Source organism: Bombus vancouverensis, unplaced genomic scaffold (genome assembly GCF_051014615.1).
Source record: "Bombus vancouverensis nearcticus unplaced genomic scaffold, iyBomVanc1_principal scaffold0043, whole genome shotgun sequence".
Classification (NCBI taxonomy): domain Eukaryota; kingdom Metazoa; phylum Arthropoda; class Insecta; order Hymenoptera; family Apidae; genus Bombus; species Bombus vancouverensis.
In genome coordinates, this window is record NW_027468934.1 from 331,506 (window position 1) to 352,460 (window position 20,955).

At 37.1% G+C, this 20,955-nt stretch overlaps 2 long non-coding RNA genes across 4 annotated transcripts; one reads left to right on the plus strand and one right to left on the minus strand.

Moving 5' to 3' along the window:
- Positions 1–12,862: 12,862 nt before the first annotated feature.
- On the minus strand, positions 12,863–15,426 carry LOC143304608 (uncharacterized). 3 transcript variants are annotated; one of them, XR_013061286.1, is made up of 7 exons: positions 15,309–15,426; positions 14,689–15,232; positions 14,381–14,476; positions 14,026–14,304; positions 13,682–13,950; positions 13,502–13,598; positions 12,863–13,339 (listed from the first exon to the last, which is right to left on the minus strand). It is a non-coding gene; the product is annotated as an uncharacterized LOC143304608 (long non-coding RNA). The 3 variants fall into 3 exon arrangements; XR_013061284.1 differs by lacking the exon at positions 15,309–15,426 and having other exon boundaries at positions 14,689–15,012; XR_013061285.1 differs by lacking the exon at positions 15,309–15,426 and having other exon boundaries at positions 14,669–15,012.
- Positions 15,427–19,462: 4,036 nt separating this feature from the next.
- On the plus strand, positions 19,463–20,749 carry LOC143304609 (uncharacterized). The gene is made up of 2 exons (XR_013061287.1): positions 19,463–20,242; positions 20,394–20,749. It is a non-coding gene; the product is annotated as an uncharacterized LOC143304609 (long non-coding RNA).
- The last annotated feature ends 206 nt before the right edge of the window (positions 20,750–20,955 follow it).

Sequence of the window (20,955 nt, forward strand, 5' to 3'; positions counted from 1 at the left end):
CAGAAATAAGGATTGCACTTAACAAAATTGAATATACAAAAACTATTTTACGGAATAAAAAGAATTCATTAGAGAGAGAAAGAGGAGTAAGGAAAAAGAAGAAAATGTACAGACAGAAATTATTTCAAAAAATATATCAGATGATAAATGTGATTTGCTTTAGAAAAAAAAAAAAAAAGAATATTATCCACAAACTACATTAGGAATTTATCTATTTTAGTGAGGAGAAAGAGAAAGGATACTGGAGTTGATCAATAGACTGTGGATTTTGAAGCGTTTATGAAAAACTTACAATTTTAATAAAATATTCAATGTAAAGTCTTTGTTATAATATTCAGATAGATAGATGAAAAAAAACTGAATTTGCATAATTACTCATGGCTTATTGATCAATCATGCGACTCGTTCAGAGGTAACTCGAGTTGTAAAGGCGACAATTTATTAAAAATGGTATATCTGACGTACGATGCATTTGCTCATGTTAAACTATTTAAATAAGTATAAAAATCACGCGAAAAAAATCTACTGAGAATAATGTTGAACTAGTTAATAATAATAAATCATATAGTGAAACACAAACCTTAAATCAAGATTTTAAGTTCAAAAAAAAAAAAGAAAAAAAAGAAGAAAGAAGTTGATAAAATGACAGCAACATGTAGCAGCAGGCGAGAGAAAATAAGCCAAATTTCTAAAAGAAGAAACGATGCTCAGGAACTCGAAATTTCTCGAGTGGATATGCTAAACAACGAATTTAATGAACAGTTGAAAGAACGTGAAACAGCAATAGAAGACTTACATCAAATGTTAAAGCATCAATCGGAAATTCATAAAGTTACCTTAAATGAAGCAAGTTTGAAAATAGGAGAACTCTCTGATAAAATTAAATGTTTTAAAGGAAAAGATAGCCAGATACCGAAACGTAATGAATTACTCGAAGAAGAACAGAATAATTGGAGAAGTTTAGAAAAAATGATTACAGAAAAACTTGAAGAAGAAAAATCCCGTTAGGAAACAGCTGAAGACGAAGTGAGAAAGCTTTCCAAATATAACGAGCAACTTCTAAAAGATTATCAAGAAATCCATAAAAAAAAAAAAAAGAGAGAACGGAAATACGCTGAGGTTGTTCATCATAATCACAGGTAAAGAATTAAACATTTACCTCAACTGAAAGATAAAATCGATCGACAGGATTTATATGCGAAGAACATAAGAACACAATATATAGAACAGCACAAGATGATCGAAAAATTGAGAGCAAAAGGAAAACGTGTGCATAATAAAGGTAAAGAGAACACATAATGTATCTCCACCAGGGGCGCATGATCCAAAATTAAATAATAAAATAAAAGGTTTTGTTACTGAAAAGTTAGAGAGATTTCATGACAACAAAAGCATTGCCTGTGCAGAGTGCAGTGTATCAATGTGCACTAAAAATGCAAGCAACGTGACGATTACTTTTAGAACACCACAAGCACCACGAAAACACAATCAAGACCAAACAAGATCAAAAGTGAAGTTACGTGAGCTTATTACTGCTAACGACCAAAAATTTAATTACGATCCCGAGCATCAACTCGCTCCGACAATGTTCCGACAAAGACAGGACGACACAAGAGTTCGAGAAGCACATAGAGGACATGAAGGAGGAAGTGCAAAAATTAGAATTGCAACTCGACGAGTTACAAAAAAAAAAAAAACACACACGCACGTAAAAAGAGTTCAATCTTTTGGAATACAAATTGAAGAACTAACAATAAAATTAGAAGAAATAACATAAGTCACAAATATGAAGTTGACTTGCTGGAACAAAAAAAAAAAAAAGGCCAAACTTAATTCATGTGTTAGTAATTCAATGGAGGAACGTGAAGCTGGAGCTAAAGATGCAAAAGAGATAAAATGTAGTTCTTGAACCACAAGGACAAATAATCTGCCCTTCAATGTGAACTAGACGAACTAAAGGGTGAATATGAAAAAGTGGGTGATTTTGGATATAAATATGAAGAAGAAACTAATAAATTGAAACTGGATTTTGAAAAATAAGAAAAATGATCCTTGTCAATGAAAATAAATTTGAAATATTGCGTAGGGTAGAAATTGAAGGTAAAGTAAAAGATATGAACGAACAAAATAATTTTCTTAGAAAAGAACTGGAAAACGTCCAAAAACTTTCCAAAGATGTTAATAATCGTTTACTCGACGCGAACCAAGAATTAAAAGATTCACATAGAAAACACACTCTTATTTGAAAATTGAAAAAAAAGAAAAAAAAACATCAGGAAGAATTAGGTGATATAATAAAACTTCATGATGAAGAAAAATATAAACTGATACAGCATTGGTGTTCTGTAGAATGTCAAACTGCCATAAAGGGTTACATTGATGGAAAAGTGCAGTAAATATTTAAATAACAATCCATGACTTCTTAAGTAATTGTAACAATCTTGATGTTTTACTATGGAACAACTAGATGAAGTGCACAGTGACATTAATAAAGTAGAATCATCGATAAAAGTAGATGTATCTTCTTCATTAATATCAGAATCAACGACTGATATTATAAAGAATGTGCATGATATTCCAGAAAATCAAAAAAAAAAAAAATAAGTCACAGGAATGTACAGATAATACAATTCAAGATGGTTTAGTAGTAAATAAATGTGATGTAACAGATTTAAATAAAAACAAAAAAAAATTTTTAAAGTAAGGAAAGTAGTGAGACAGAGAGCATAAAGAACGCTGCGATTAATGAAGTAGAATAAGAAATAATAAATAAGGACCCACAAATTGATGATCAATATATAAAAAAAAAAAAAGATGAGAAATTTCAAGAAGAGCAAGCAGAGAATACAACTGAGATTGGAGATCATTCAAGATATGCAGGTGACACATCTTTAGATAAAGAAAGTACGAACGATGTTGAAATATTTAATACAAATGAGGGTGAACAAAACATTGAGAAACACAACGTTTGTACAGTGTTAAATATAGATACAGTTAGTGTTACTAATGCTCAGTGTCAAGTATTAATTAAAACACTTGATGAAACTTTTGATGATAAAGCCCAAACATTGCATGTCACGGATACAGACACAGATTTGTCTGAACTAGTTGATAGTAGTTCAGAAGTAATGGTACTGACTGTAGAAACTACTATATATTAATGATATGAATGAAAGTACAGAAGAAAATATTGTTTTAACTGTACATGAAAAGGATGCTGTTGTAAATTCCAATGAAGAAAAAAAAATGTTTCTGCAGAACAAAAAGGAATGAAGAACGCTGAAATTGTAAATGAAGAATTTAATTCGATAGGTTAAGCACGAGAAAGTGATGGAACAATTATAGAAGTAATTTCAACAGAAATTGTGGCCCAAGAAGTTTCTGAAAATTGTAGCCAGAAATACAATTATGACATATTAAATCATATAAAGACAAGAAACGATTCTATAACTCCTATTACCTCAGGAGTAATTAGTGATCTAGAAACTGCAGATGACATTGATATTAAAGAAAAGAATAACAAGAAACAACAAATGGAAATGGCAAGATTGATCTTTTGATAGTTCACATAAAATTAATTTAGAAAAGAAAATTATTCATAATAAAATTGTCGTACTTATACATGTTGCTAATACAGAAGGAAGGAATAAATCTATAAGTGAAGCAGATAAAGTGCGCATAACTAACAAAAGAAGTGTCATTCAGGATATCTTTGATGATTGGGGCATTGAAAATGCAGAAGATGACAGTCAGTCGGTATCTAAAGCTCCAGATACTGTGGAAATTGAATTGAAAAGTTTACTAAATGACACAAAAACACGAACTATAGAGGAAAGCACAGTTGTACTGGTTGAAGAAGAACCAGTTGTAGATGCTGAAAAGGCTTTAGAAGTTGCTAAACAAAACAAAGAAATGCAAGTATCAAAGGAACAACTGGATAACAATGAAACTATAAAGAAACAACAAGATAGTATAAAACCATTACTCAAAGACCACTAACTCATTCTATATCACAGGCTGTTAGAAAGTCTACAAAAGATTCAACACGTGATACTGCGGCATTTCGTCAAACTTAGCAAATTATCCCTATTAATCGTAGTCGAAATTTAACCAGCCAACAACCTTCACAGGTTGAAATAGCAAAAGCATATACCACGACGAAGAAGAACAAGTACAAGTCGAACCAGTCAGAGTCCAATTCCATCGCTCCATACTGAGGAAACACTAAGATTTTGGAGAACCAAAATCAATCTAAAGAGGGGGGTATGTGACATCAATCAAATCTCAACCTACATCAGTGATAATACATCGACACCCGATCTTCGGACACTTTTGGACACATCACCACCTTACCATCATAGCATACACCAAGGCTGTGACGCACCTCCGTCCACATCAGAGATAGGATATGGACCCCCGACCTTCGGACACTTTTCTACATCATAACCTACACCTTTTTTTTTTTTTTTTTTTACGTGGAGAAATCCTCATGAACGCCCGCTAGCGGGTAGTGTCGGACTCTTACCGACTAAAACTCCACGGTGGCCTGTCCTGACACCTGAGTCGAGATGCTCCCGGGATCTCTCCCGAATTACTACCGGTTACCCCCGGGCGTCTATCTCTCCTTTCGTCGAAGGGAGGCGTCCTGTTCTTCTTGGACCGCTAGGGGGGGGGGCACGCCCCCTAGCGCCTCGCTTCTTCTGCTTCGTCCTGGGAACCCCGTCCCCTGAAGCCTCTTCCTGGTTTCCACGCGCTCCTACGGAGGGCGCGGCGGCGCCGGTGGTGGCGTCGCGCCCCTGTGGCGCGTGGTATTCCTAGGCCGCTGCGATGTGCTGGACGGGTCGCGAGCTCGTTCCCTGATTCTTTCCGCCCGCTCCTTCGCCAGCATGACCTGCTCGCAGTAGGTGCGGACAGCGGCGTACTCCTGGCGCCCTCTGAGCATGGCTGCGACGACCGCTTCTGGGGCTAAGCTCTCGCCGATTTCGAGCCGTAGGACGCGTCGTGGTTCCGCCCACGCCGGACAGAACTCCAGCGTGTGCTGCGCCGTGTCCTCCTCTTCCTCGCAATGGTGGCAGACGGACGTCGCCTCTCGCCGAATCCTTAGCAGGTACTCGCCGAATACTCCGTGGCCGGTGAGCACCTGCGTCATCCTGAAGGTCAGCGGTGCTCCGCCTCGATCCCTCCACGTCTCCCAGTTGGGAAGCACGGCGCGAACGGCCCGGTGCGGCCGCACGGCGTCCTCCTGGATCAGCTGCAAGCGCCATCGTTCCCAGACCTCCTTCTTCGCCTCCTCCCGGATGTTCGAGGCCGGTTGGCCAGAGGTCGATGGCGCCGGGTTCCTCTTCTGGTGTTCGTATACGCGTTCGAGCGCCAGGGCTTGCAGCTCGAACGGCGGGGACGCCGCTAGCACGGTCGCCGACGCGTACGATGTCGTCCTGTAGCCTCTCGCTATGCGGATAGCGGTCGTCCTCTGCAGTCTCCGCAGCAAGGTCAGGCTGCGGCGACTGGCCGTCAAGCTTCTGGCCCAGACGGGTGCCCCGTAGAGGACTCGGGACCGAACCACTCCCTCGTAGAGTCGGCGGATTCTCGATCCTGCTCCGCCGATGTTCGGTAGGAGGTCGCACAGGGCGTTGGCCGCGGCCGTCGCCTTCGGGACCAGTTGCTCGAAGTGCGGTCCGAAGGTCCATCCGCTGTCGATCGTGAGACCCAGGTACCTCATCTGGCGTCTCACCGGGACCTCTTCTCCGCCGATGTTCACCGTCGATCCTGGGGGAGGTGTTCCTCTTCGTCGCCGGTCGAAGAACCACAGCGCCTCGGACTTGGTCGGCGACACCGTCAGGCCGAGCCTCCGAATGGCGCCCATCGCGCACGCCACGGCGTCCTCCGTGCGGTTCGCCGTGTCCTGCCACCATCGTCCCCCGGCCAGGACCAGGGTGTCGTCGGCGTAGCACACCATTCCAGCCCCGGGGGGCATCGGACATCGGAGGACCGAGTCGTAGGCCGTGATCCAGAGTATCGGTCCCAACACCGACCCCTGCGGAACGCCGCGCTCGATCCGTCTTCTTTCTTCCCCGTTCCTTCCGGCGTAGACGATGTATCTGTCGGAAAGGTACGCGCGGACGATCCCCACCAGATACGCCGGGACCTCGAAGTGTCGCAGGGCTTCCACGATCCTGGCCCAGGGGATGGAGTTGAAGGCGTTCGTGACGTCGAGCGACACCGCCACCGCCACCCCTTCTCGGGAGACCTTGTCCTCGGCCATGGTCCTCAGCCTCTTCACCGCGTCCACGGTCGAGCGGCCGCGGCGGAATCCGTACTGGCTGTCGTGCCATCCGGGCGTCCTCTGGGTCATGTGAGCCTCCAGCCGGGCGGCGACGATCCTCTCCAGCATCTTGCCCACCTCGTCCAGCAGGCATATCGGCCTGTACGCGGACGGCGAGTCCGGCGGGCGGCCCTCCTTCCGTAGTAGCACCAGCCTGGCCGTCCGCCATGTCCGGGGGTAGGCGCCCTCCTCCAGGCATCTGTCGAACAGGTGTCGCAGGCGTGGAGCCATGGTGACGATCGACTCCGCCCACGCTCGGCCCGGTATTCCGTCGGGGCCTGGCGCCACGTCGCGGGACGCCGTCCTCCTGGCTGCTTCGAAGAGTTCCTTGTCGCTGACTCGCAGCTCCTCGCTCCATCCCGTCGCGGTCGTCGTCGCCGCCTCCTCGTCGTCGTCGACGGAGGGGGAGGATGGCGCCGGTCGGCTCGCGTCCGTGTCTTCCGGCGGGAACAGCGTCCCGATGACGTTGTCCAACAGCGTCGGGTCCATGTCCGAGGACAGCGGGGGCGCCGAAGGTCGCAGCTTCTTGGTGACCACTTTGTACGGCCGTCCGCACGCGTCGGATTCGACCTCCTCGATCAGCTCCGTCCAGCACCGGGATTTCGCGGTCTTGATCTCCCGCTGAAGAGTCCGCCTCGCCTCTCTGTACTCCTCGTAGAAACGGGAAATCTCCTCCTCGTCGCGCGTCAGTCTGCGACGACGGGCCCTTAGGAATCTTCTGCGGGCACGCACGCAGTTTTCTCGCATCTCGGCGATCTCCGGGGTCCACCAGTACGTTCCCTGGTCTCGTCCACCCTCCGGGACGGAGCGCGGCATCGAGGCGTCGCACGCCGCGGTCATGTATCTTCGGAGCTCCTCCGCTTCCTCGTCGATGCCTCCCTGCTCGGTCGTCCGTCGGGCGTCCCAGCTCCAGGCGGACACGATAGTGGCCGCCCGCAGCATCTCCTTGTCCATCTCCTTCAAGCGCCATCGCGGCGGCGGCGGGCGGCGGCGGTTCTCTCCCGGTCGTCGTCGTCTTCTCCCGGCGTCGTCCTCGGTCCCCATCATAACCTACACCTAGCCCCTCAACATCCTAAAACCAAAACGTATATAAACCGAGACTTCACCCAGCTCGGGCAGTTCTTGTTCCTCTTCTAGTTGCTGTACTCATACAACCCCTATTCTCCGGTTCGGTGTTATTTTGTAAGTGTTTATAATAAAGTTTTATAAAGGAAAATAATAAGTAGTTGGGTTACGACTCAGCCTTCTTACTACCACCCAAGTACCAACTTTACGTGACAGGAGCCGCCTCGGACCTAAGACTGATAATATAGGACTTGGGTTAAGTAGTAGAAAGGTAGTCGCGATACACTGTGTGGTTTTTAATAGTTCTTACACACGGTGTGTACGCGAACCTTTCCCACCAAACTAGATTAAGAGTGGGGCCGCTCCACTGGGATACGTCGCAAGAGAGGGTAGGAGATCCGACCGGCCTTGGATACAGTGTCCGGCCGTGGGAGGGAGGAATCCGTCTTCAATGTCTCTGCCATGTACATAGCTTTGTTTCCCCCTCCTTCCATTGTGTCTAAGGCATGAGCCTGCTAGGTAAGCCTTACCGATGAGTCCACTAGCAGGCTCTGGACGAAACACACTTTTTTTCTTCTTTTTCTCCGTCTTCCTTCATATATCCGTGATTATTGTAGCCTGCTGGCTGTAGATGTCGCTTGCCGGGGTGTAGTACTGCTGTATTTCCTTCTTATTTAGATGTCGTGGAAGAAAAATCGGACTTTGGAAAAGTACGAGGCGCCGGGATTTGAACCCGGGATCCGAACGTTTGTACTCTATGGCGCTAACCACTGCGCTGCCGTCGCCCGACACTAGTTGGTTTCGAGTGGTGAGATTTGCGTTCTCGTGTGCCGCCACGAGAGGAAATCTCAGTGTGGGTGTGCTTTCTGAACGAAGAACGCGGATTCGTTGTCCACACTTTTCGTTAGGAAAGTGAGGGTGCCCATTGATTATAGCCAACGTTAATGAATGAAGATAGGAGGAGGAAGCCTCCTACCAACCTGGCTCGTGGGTGACATTGTTTATTGGAAAAATAACTACCCGCTTTCTCCGTTATTTGTAAGAGTGCGCAATAAACCTAAGCATTGTTCTAAGGACCATCCATAAACCGAAAACACTTACAGGGTTAGAGATTCCTTCAAGCTATTAAGATTACGTCAAAGGATTCAGTTTATAGGATATAGTATGTAGTAGATCAGTATATAGTATAAAGTTTCAGACGGCGCACGGACCATCGTACGCGCCGTAACAGAGAGAGTTATAAGAATATACATAAAATGTAATTAAACATCGCAAAAGTAACTTAATTAGAAATGACTAGAATGTATGATGTATAATATAATGAATTCAAATTGTCTAAAAAATATTACAAATTTATAGAGATTTTACTATAAAATGTTTTTAACAGAAGCTGATACAGTTATATAGCATTTTCAAGCATTTACGAACATTAATGTACGAATTTGAAATTAGCAATATTGAAGCGCGGTACTCGGAAAGACGAATGTACATGGATAATTGTATGCACTAATCAACAATACGGTTATAATTGCATGCTTGATAGAAAAATATCATCGTAAAATTGATATGATTTCATGGAAACGCGTCTAACTTGGTATCTCGAAAGTATCTTAAGCAAACTAATTAGCGTGCCTGTTATGTCTTTTAAAATGTAAATTAACATGTAACAAAGAAACCTTCATCAATTTGATTCGCTTCAAACTGCGCAAATAAGTAGTATAAATAATATTTGTGATAGATTTGGCATCAATTCCATGTTTCCTTTAATATTTGCCTTTAGAAAGTCCAATTCGTTTCACGATTATACAAATTACTAAAAAAATGTCTATATTAGTAATTTATTTATTTTGCATTAATCGTGACATGTTAGTTGCATTATGTTATATGTAAACTACCACAGAGGAAAAATGATAATCTTTCAGTTATTAGTTTTCTGATTTTAATGTCATTTTATGAGTACTTTAACACGAGGTACTTGTAAATGAAAACAACCAATTAGGTCTAAAAACATAAGCCTGTTACCAAGACTCTTATTAAATTGAACAAGCTTTTCAAAAATCGAACGTGTATATTAACGCGAACTTATTATTTGACTGATTTGACTGATTTGATTGACATCCGAAATTGGTGAGATCATATGAAATTTTGCTTTTCGCGGTTCGGTGTATAAGAACGCGTCACCGATTGCTCAACTTTCGATATAAAAAGCGGATCAAGTCTACCGGATTATCCTACAGAAACGCATTAATTCGTAAGAGTTAGTCATCATCTGGATAATAATTATCTGAAGAAACTTTCAACGTGAAAATATAAAATTTTCATTGATTACATATTGCGTTCGCCATAATTGAAAAAATGGTAAACCTTCGATCTCATCTTTCTAATACACATTTTCTTTACCTCGTGATAAATAAATTCTTGGAAATTTAGGAAAATTTTCAGTGATCATTTTAAGGAATTTGACAAATTTCCAACGAGACTATGTGACACCGTTAGGTAAAAGTGACTCAAATGTAGTAGCGATATTAAACGAGAAATCTATAAAGGTGTCATTAGAAATTCTAAGAATGTCTCTGCATCTTTATCTTAGGTATTACGCCAATAGTTTTCATTACCGTGAAGTAATATTTATCATGCTTATTTTGTACGTAAAACGAATCGTTGGAATATTCCCGAAGCTAACGAAGCATTTCCCAAAAGTTAAACCGAAGAAATTAACGCGAATAGTTAAGTGAAATTTTTCCATTAACTTGCTGACCAACCGGCAAATAAAAAATCATAAAAATTGTTTCAATGTGTTGAGGTCACGCATAACTTCTTTTTTCATTGACGATTACCAAACAGGTAAAATTTCGAAATTGTACGAAGGCCACGTGACCAGATCGTATTGGAATTTGAAGTGCATGGAAAAAGACAACTCGAAGTACAAACCTTGAGCTGTACTACTCGAAGTACAAACGTGAACTAATGGATGCAGAAAAGCAATTAACGCCAAACATCCGAACAGCATCTTGGAGCCCGTCATTGTTCTGAAATAAAAGAAGTGACGAATTAAAAAGACGCAGGACTAATAATAATAAAGGAAACTTAGTTCGTATTATAAATTGAATTTACATCAGAAAAGAAGCACGATCAAGCGAAACAGATCGTAGAAATGACAAATATCATCGATATACGTTTCAGTGTAATTTCACTTTTGAAAATTATTTAGTTTAATACGATCGTATTCATCGCTCTGAAACTTTCATTGTGCTGCAATTTGTGCTGCGTCTTTTTAATTTCTCTATCTTTCTGTGTTTTCGGAAAAATTACTTGAAAGATTAAGAATTGCTTGCCTTATTTTATTTTCGATTAGTTAGGATTTGATTATTCCAGGTAAGCTTTATTATTTATAACAGGTTTTATCACTTGTTTATTATTTAGGAGTTTGTTATTTTAGGATTAGTACCTTTTAGGATTTCTTATCCTTCGAGTTTCTGTTTCAGATATCTAGGTCTATTTCAAGATGTTTTATTACATTAGGATTATTTATTCGATTAAGATAATTTAAGAGTTTCACAATGTACAAAGAAATAATCGCGTGAAATTTAGATTTATGCTTTAAACGTATTAAACACGCGGTAATTTCAATGTCTATAGCCTCAAACGTGTTCTGATTAGTTGTGTCATTGTCTGTGACATTGAAATCACAAAAATCCATTGCAAGTGTGCTGTCATGCAATGTGGATGTAATTGGGTTTTTTGGGTATTTCCTGTATCATCTGATTTGTACAGTACTATTTTAACGCAAGGACAGGAAAGTTATTATATATTTCCCGTCCATTATTTGAATCGTTGTGAAGTGTAACGAATTATATTCGATTCGAGGAGATGTTAATGAATTACCCATTTCATATGTCATTACATGGAAATAAAAATCATTGCAAAAATAATTGATCTAATGACAACGGAATTTCCAATATTTTTTTGTTTCGTCACGTCTTTTTCATAATATATCTTTTATAGGTACGTGATTTATTAATCGTTCGAATGGAAATAATTATTCGTATAATATTCAAATGATTCTAGCCATAAAATAAATTAAAACGATACCTGTAATGCAATCTGCGTATGACGTCAACCTCGATCTATGCTTATACAAGAAATTTTATCAATCAATGACTAGATATACAATAATCAAATATTATAAAATTTCCTGAAAACCTTTAGGTGTTAATATTAAGGTGTTAATATCTTTAATATTTGCAAGTTATTGTTTAGCACTAATTAGTTAGAATGTAACAAGTGGTGTACCAGAATTGAGATAATTAAGCCACACGAACAATCTTATTTAGATCTTTTTAATTTTTTAATTCTCTTTTGCTCTAATACTTCGTAAAATTAATCTTCATTAGCTACTACACTTCATAGAATAACAAGAGATAATTTTTCTTATATAACGTTTCATTCATAAAATCTATCATTAAAGTATATCTTCATAAAAATATCATTCCATACTAACGGTATATTTGGTGTCATACGAGATAACAGTTACCAGTGATGACATATGTAACTTTATAAAGATATCTCGTTTTATTATATATTAAAAGAATGTACTCATTGCTGCTATATTTCAGATGAAAAAAAGGAGGCAACGATTTTACAGTAAAATCGTTCGTTTACAACTGATTCATTTACATTTCATAATAATACTGTGCATTCTGAATATGCTATGATTTGGTTTAAAATAATAAATAGTCCACTCTTGCATACTATTGCTCCAGCTTTACTTGTATTTTCGATATTGGTATAAATAGAAAGACAATTAATGTCGTTCGAGTCTATTTTCGGATCATTTATATTACGTTTAATCCATATAGTTATTATATGAGACATAGTATCGTAAAATTTGAAAGAATAAAACGTTCGTACAGGAAGTACATTTTATAAGAACTCCAACAAATCTGCGTGTGCACCTAAAATACAAACTGATAGTGATTGTTCATAAGTTTATATACATTATCTAATGTCAATCGAAGGTATCAATTCTTTCTCTCCATAAGAGTACTTTTTCATTTATGTGTGTTCAACCGTGAAGCATATGTCACCTACAACGAAAAAGAGTTTTCCTATACTTAATATTTCCTTTATATACCTATGAAAGTCTATTCTTCGCGTAGTATGAAATTATGAATAAATCTGGAATATTGTTCAATCTGAAAAGAAAAATAACTTATTGACATCATTCATTGATACGAGATTCAGAATGTTTGTTTTGTCTTGCAGAAAAAGAAGGCAGCCCTCCCTTTCTTTTAATGTGAAATAGAAAGCGAAAATTTGAAAACAGATTTTTTGGAAATTTACTTGCAAATATCGTTTTCAATATCGTGATTTTCTTCCCAATGGTACTGTACTTTCAAATTTTCCAGTATCCCTCTAAAAACAAAAAGTCGAACCTCGTTATCATTAACATAGGCATTACAAGGAAGAGAAGTATTAGAAAGCAGCTCCTTTTTATTATGGATTTCTTTATAATCGTGTAAATAAGAAATTCCGGAAATTTTTTCCTCAAGAATTTAATTCTTGTGTTTTGATTGATAATTATTACACTGCATACTAACATTTCGCATACTGTTCGCATCTAACAATTTCCTAATAATAACTACTTCAAAATTACATATGTTCTTGCACGAATTCAAAAGTACGTATGATACAATTACAATTGATTCTAAAATAATAATTATTTGAAGATATTAAGATACTAATTAAACGTTTCACTATATTTCAAAATCTGGAACAACAAATTTTTATTTATAAAAAATGAAACTGTCTTTATATATTCTTTGTCATGATGCTATTTCTTATTACCATGTCGACATTTTTTAAAATTCATTTTGTTATCTCTACGCAATATGAAAATTCATATACTGCTTAATATTTTTTACATATTATCCATCCACCGCATGATATCTCCTGAAAAATCAAAATATTAATGTTATATTATTACAATGCTTCTTAAATTTCAATTTTTGACAAATTTGAAATCCAATATATTTTGCACAATTATTATTTATCAAAAAATTCTAAGTTAGTAACTTTCTTTTCAAATGGCAAATAACATATACTTTGACTTACCTGTAACTTTTTGCTCCTAATCATCATTTCCTCTTATAGAACATCATTATTGTTCTTATAATTACTACCAGTGTCATAGATATTGTAGTGGCTACAACTGAATTAATAGAAAATGATAAATAACTGTGTATAACACTAACACATAACTGTGTATAACAATGACACATAACTTTTACTTACATATCAGTCGATAAGGGATTACTGTGATATCCTGTTGATGTTTCTTAAGGCACTTGATTAGGTGCGATACGGTATCATTCCTTATGGTATACTGTAGATAAGTATTTTAGAAAATAACAAGAATAAATCTAAATTATTCAGAGGTTCCAGTTTCGGCTTAGACATAAATACAGGACCATTTGCAAAGAAGAAAGGGTGCGTTTCTACAGCCTCGTTATAGTAACCATGAATACCGATCTCTGAATTACTGGTTACTAAACATAAACATCCTATAAAATTTAATATATTTCTTTAATTTTTAATACATACATGAGTTAGTAGTTCTAAATTATGAATCATCTTACCTGTGATATTACACTTTTCCTTATAATATCATCACTCAAGTGAACAACATTAAGATCATGTAAACCATGTCATCCTATCTTACTGTGAAGATACTTAGTTATGTTATCTAACATTATAAAAATATCATCAAATTCAAGTCCTTTTATTCACATCACATGGCCACGACGATCTGGTTCTTCGTTATATAATGTTCTAAAATTTGTCGTACATATAGGATGAACAAACCGTGATATCAAGGTATCAGTTCTTCCTTCCCAAGGGACAGTTTCATTAAAATTCTGATAGAATTAAAAATTAATTATTAATATTCTAACAATCATATATGTTAAATACATTATAGTCAACGATATATACCTGAGCGAATGTAGGGGTGATTCCTTGATAATTATAAATGTCATCAGCCCACATCGTTGTGCCACTTCTTTGTACTCCAGCCTCTGGATTAGCAGCCTAAACAAACATACAAAATTTTATAGAAGCTGCACAAAATATAGTATATATGCGCAATATTGAAGCGTTCAAGGGGATATAAAGGTAATGTACATCACATACACGTGTACTCTCATGCAACAAAATACAATTAGATTTAATAGTATAAGCTCTTTTATTCATCATAATAGATTGGAAATTTAAGTGTCTTACGAGGCTGAGTAAAAAGTTACCCGCTCTGTCGGTGTAGAATTTATTTTAAGCAATTGTCAAAAAAGAAATACATCATTTTTTGACATAATCACTCAATTTCTGTATACACTTTGTCCATTTGCTGAAGGACCTTCGTATTTTCTCATTAAAAAATGTTTTGGGATGAGCTGCGAACCACGAATGCATCGTCGTCTTCACCTTTTCATCAGCTTTCTCGGCATCCATCTCGCACAAACTTTTTAAAACCCAAATCTGTCGTGCACTATTGCATAAGCAGAGCCGTGGCTGATTTGCAAATGATTTGCCACATTATCCAGCTTCACTCGTCTATTCCATAGAGCATAAGTTCATGAGCACGTTCAATGTTGTCATCGTGGATGTGGACGGGCGTCCAGCTGTTTTTTCATAACACTTGTGCGATCTTCTTTGAACTTTTGTGCCCATTCAAACACACTTCGTGACAAAACACTTTCTCCATAATGTGCATTAAATCTTTGATAAATATAGGCATCAAACATAACCTCCGACCACAAGAAACGAATCACAGCATCCTGCACTGTTTTCCTGCAAATCGCCATTGCAAAGCGCCATTACTCGCGCAACGGTCACAAACGAATTGACGTAACATAATGAAACCTACGCAGCAGCACTGAACAGATATTGACGTCATACGAAGAGTGCAGATGGATCAATACGGTCGACAGAAATTTTAACTATCTGGAGTGCGGATAAATTTTTACCGAGAGTCGTATAGGAATCTATAATTTGTAAGTACACCTTTGGCTGAATGGAAATTTCTCTTACATATAGTCAAAAATGCAGAAACAGTGTATTGAATTGGAAAGTGATAAAAAATAAGCGAAGTTTCGAGGTTGCATGTGATTGCATGAGTACACAGGACGTTTTTAGCGAATAAAAAATAATTTTGAAAGACACGAGACTTATCTTGTATTTTATGCACTCTCTGTGTCCGAATCTCCAGAATCTCTCTATCTTATGAAGTGTTTTAGATTAGCCGGAAAATTTTGTATGTACATACAAGAAGTATACGATCTAAGTGGAATATTCCATTATTCTCTTGATACAACAGAAACGAAATTTACAGAACTTCTCAGAAAGTTGGTTTATTATTACCAAATTAATAGAATTAATATACGTTTATCATCTTTACATACCTAAGTCGTGGAGGTTTATCGTGCGTAGAAAATTAGTGTCGTTTCAAAGTTACATTTCGTACATTTTAAGCCTATAATTTGTAACGTACAAAACAATGCAAATTTGTGCTGTTTCTGATCTCCACAATAAGAAAATCCAACTTTAGGTTTTTTACACAATGATATTTATGGAACAGTAATATCATATTATTGCATCGCTTGGAGAATGAAGTCAAGGTACGATGTGACCCTAGTGTAAACGCTGGGATAGCCAGCTGTGCCGCACTTATAAGCATAAGACACAATACCTATTAAATACGAGGTTAATTCATGTTGTATCAGCAGTGGTCCGCCGCGGTCAGCCTGAAAGGATCGTTAAATTTTTAATCAAAGATACTGAAATATATCGATCGAATTGTATTGAAATTATACTTATATACAGTAATAATCTTCTATTGATTTGTGTATTGAAATACTCCAATTTATAATGTACATGTTATATGTATTTTGAGCAAAACTAAGATTAGAAGGAAATTAGATTAAATACCATAATGAGGTGTGAGAAGTGGGCAAAACTATTGAATTGTGTTTATCTATTATTTCTAATGTTTAAGACGTCGATTTGATGTTAATTCGAATTGACGTGTCTTCAGATACCGTATAGTTTGTAGTAACTCTGTAACTTAATTACCGTACAAGAATCCTTTCCACCCTGAGCATGTTCGGCGCATATTATACCATCAGTGATATCAGGTGCATTAGGAAATTTGGAACAAGCTATTTTGCATTCGGCGTTCTTAATCACTGGCATTTGTACTACCATTAATGCATTACGTCGTGGTCGTCCTACGAAGAAAATAAGAAAGATATTTAAGACTGGAACTGTTTAATTTTATTATAAAATTGATATCACTTACTATATCTTAACGCTCCCCATCCAGCAACAAGGGGGTTATAGCCGACGAAGTTGCTCTTTCGTAGGGGCTCTTTCGTACAAATGGGATATACGTACCCTGAAAAATAAAAAAATAAATGAAAATGCAGGAAACGAATGACCAAAAGTATGAGAAAGAATTGTACACGCTTTATGACACAATATATGTGTACAGTAAGAAATTTCAGGATATGATACTTCAGTAATACTCAATAGCATATATATATATATATACATATATATATATTTGAGGACTTACTCGAAAATGGCACCTCCTCCGCCAATCTAAGAATGGCAATATTATGATTGCGTATGTTTTCTATTCCATCCATATGTGCACAATGTGCTGCGGTCAAAACATGCCTAGCCGATATCAGGGAACCTCCGCACTTCCATAGTGGTTTGTCTGGGTGTCGGGGATTACGAAAACCTAATGCAGCGATCCATGGCCAAGCGCCTAAAATGCAATAGTCATAGTTGTGAATATACATAATTTTTTCTCACGTAACGAGTAACAACGATTATTACCTATTCGATATTCGATCATACAGCAGACGATAAGTACATACGTACAAATACTCTGAAATAGAGATTTGATAAAGACAGAAATTAAATTTTTATTCCAGTGAAATACAAATTATTAAATAATTCTATATAATTTCTATTTGAACTATACTGAACTATAAAGTTCAAACGTGTAATTTCTGCCCTAACAGTTTTTGATCTCTATCCATATTATTACTCCTATATCAATTTTTTATTTCAAGCAAAAAGATACTCTTCCTAACATGAAGTAAAAGAAAGAAATAATTCAAGTTAATAAGTAAAGTTACTACCGATGAAATCATAGGGTCACATAGCATTATTATTTAGTCTAATTGAAATGTACATTGATGTGCTGTTTAATGCCTTTAAAGTTCATTCTTTGCAGTAAATGGCTTATTATTAATCGGAAAGAAAGACATAAAACGTACCAAGTTCAGCTGGTTTACCATCGACCAGCCTGGTATGAGAGACGTTGCTAAAACCACAGTATGGTGGTCGCAAAGCCTTATACTTGTACACAGTTTTTATTAAAATTTCTCTCTTCTCTTTGTTTGGATCGTTCGGACAGCAAACGATCGTAACATTGCCCTGGTATCTGCACACTGATCGTCTATAAAAATCGGTGGCTGTACGGTACTGTATCTGCCATATTTCTTGCAGAGGTTTACATTTTCTGTAGTCAAGGCACCTGCCTTCTTGATTGTCCGGTGTGGTACATTCTGGATCAAACAATTTTAAAACATTTATACAGTTCAAAGATGCGTAAGAAAGCGACACCGATTACTCAACTTTCGAAGTAAAAAGCCGATCAAGTCCTCCGGATTGCCCTACAGACACGTATTAATCCGTAAGAGTTAGTCATCATGTTGATAATAATTATCTAAAGAAACTCACGTGAAAATATAAAATTTTAATTGTTATATTAATAATTTAATTATAATTTAATAATAATAATTTAATTTAAAATGAGTGAGGGCTAGGAGATCATTTGGATCGGTGGAGATAGGAGTTAGCGGGCGGGAATTGAGGACTGCTTCTATTTCTATGATAAGAATATTACGGTGTTAAGCTCATATGTTTCTGTTTCTCCACTCGCGCTGCGCCATAATATCCTTTGATATTTCCGATCCTCTGGTCGTACGAGGAATTGCCGATACATTTTCTCGATGTCGCCAGTGAGTACGTACTGATGAGCGCGGAATCTAATTAATATACAAAATAAATTGTGAATTGATTCGAGAATATAGGATTTCCCCATTTTCATGATTATCGTGATTTTTGTATAAATATATTTTTTAACATACTAATAATTAGGTACGTATAAATTAGTATTATCAATTATTTTGCATTTATAATTCCGCCTCTAGTATAAGTGTTAATTGAAAACTAACTTTATGTTTCAAAAAGTACTAGCAAAGTCGTTGAGTAACAAGCCACTGATGCTAACACAAATAGCATTGTCGTAATTAAATATTTCTAAATATTCATTTTTCATTTTGAACCTGTAGAAACAATTTATTATATATACTATTAGCTAAGTAATTGCATATTTAATTAAGTCGAAATATAAAACTTAGTTATTTTAATAATTTAGAAAATAAAAAACTGACAAACATTTCAATTTAATTTATGGTTGGAACAAAAGACAGTTATTTTTCATTAATTGAAATATTGCAATGCAGAGTACTTTCCAAAATACGCCGAGAGTATTCCTGATGGTGAAACGAGCGTTGCTTCATCGAACGCAGCTAAAGAAAACAACATCTATGTAGTTGGTGGTACGATGCCTGAAATAGAGGGCGATAAATTGTACAATACCTGTACTATTTGGGGTCCCGATGGAACTTTGATAGCAAAACACCGAAAGGTAAGTAATATATTCCTTTATGGCTTTGAATTTGAAAATATTGGGGTGAAGAAAGTGACTCTATCTAGGAATAATTTAGGAATATACATATGTACATACGTATACTATAACCAATTCTATAATTTACGGTTTATAAAATACGTTATGATACGGGAAACGCCCATTTTTGTTGTAATGTGTTTGTTGTTGTATAAATTTTTCACATACGAAAATACTTATTTTTTCTCCTTTTTAAACATTATTAAATGATAAGATTTTTTAATAAAAGAAAGTGATAAAAACGCTGTCAGTTATTAAATAAAAAGTAATTGAAGTTTAGGAGTTGGTAACTTTGATATTAAATTACAAAAGTTGCAGCAATAGAATTAGCGACTACATTTTTATGTTATTAGGTACATCTATTCGACATCGACATTCCTAATAAGATTACTTTTCGAGAGAGTGATTCACTCAGTCCTGGTAACTCCCTAACGACGTTCGATGTGGAGGGCTGCAAAATAGGTATTGGCATTTGCTATGATATTAGATTCGAGGAAATGGCACGCATTTATCGGAACAAAGGTACAGTAACTTAATCGATCAATACTTAACTAGCAAAAAATTAAATATCTTTCTTAAATATATTCTATATAAAATTAATATAATCTGTAACTCTGTATAAAAAGAAGCTTAATTTAAAAAACCAGTATATTTGCTGAAAATGAAACAAATAAAAGAATTAAAAGCACAATAAGAGGACTGTCCTCGCATATTCAGAAATGATGGAATGTGAACCGTGCAACTACGAAGTTAATTGGTATTCGGTGGCTTCATATTTCCTGCTTCTCTGGGTTAGGTTGCCAAATGCTGATATATCCAGCGGCATTCAATATGACCACTGGACCATTGCACTGGTCATTACTTCAGCGTTCCAGAGCGAATGATAATCAATTATACGTTGCCTGCATATCACCGGCTCGTGTTCGTTAAGCAAGTTACGTCGCATGCGGACATACACAGTTGACCAATCCATGGGGAAAGATTCTTTACGATTTGGAAATATATTCAAGAGAATATGGCAGTCACCGATATCGGTAATTTACAGCTTAAAATTAAAAGCGAGAGATCCATGATGTAATTAATTTTTAGTCTCGTTAATTTATCGATTTAGCCATCTTCCTCTGTATTTGTTGAATTTATTAGTAAGCATTACTTATTACTTCGTATGTTTCTTTTTTCTATCAGATCTAAAAGTTGTTGAGGAAGTAAGGGCTCGGATACCTACATTTTCTCAGAGACGTACAGATTTGTACGACACTGTCTGTAAGAAGGAGTAACTCTACACTAAAACAGAAAATGTTTTTTTATAATATTTCTACTACGATATCCTTTTTTTGTGAATTATTACTAATTTCTTATCATTTGTACTAAATGAATGACTCGATTAAAAAAACTAAAACGTTATAAATAATAATCTGTATATCTTGTGTATCAACATGTAATTGGATATTATAATAATATAGGAATGCTATAATAATATAGGATAATAATATAGGAGAATAATAATATAGAAAAAAATACATGCTTTTAAACACCTTTAATATCGATCACATAAATTGTTATAATTCACAATGATTACGCATACATAAAAGACCCCTTGATAGTAAAATTTACGATCAAAAGGCAATTACGTATCGTTTAACAACATTTAATTTATAACACCTTTTAAACATTTAGACAGATTAACACATAACACTTCTTATATATAAACATCAATTCGAAGTTATCAGCTTGGATAAATTGGTCG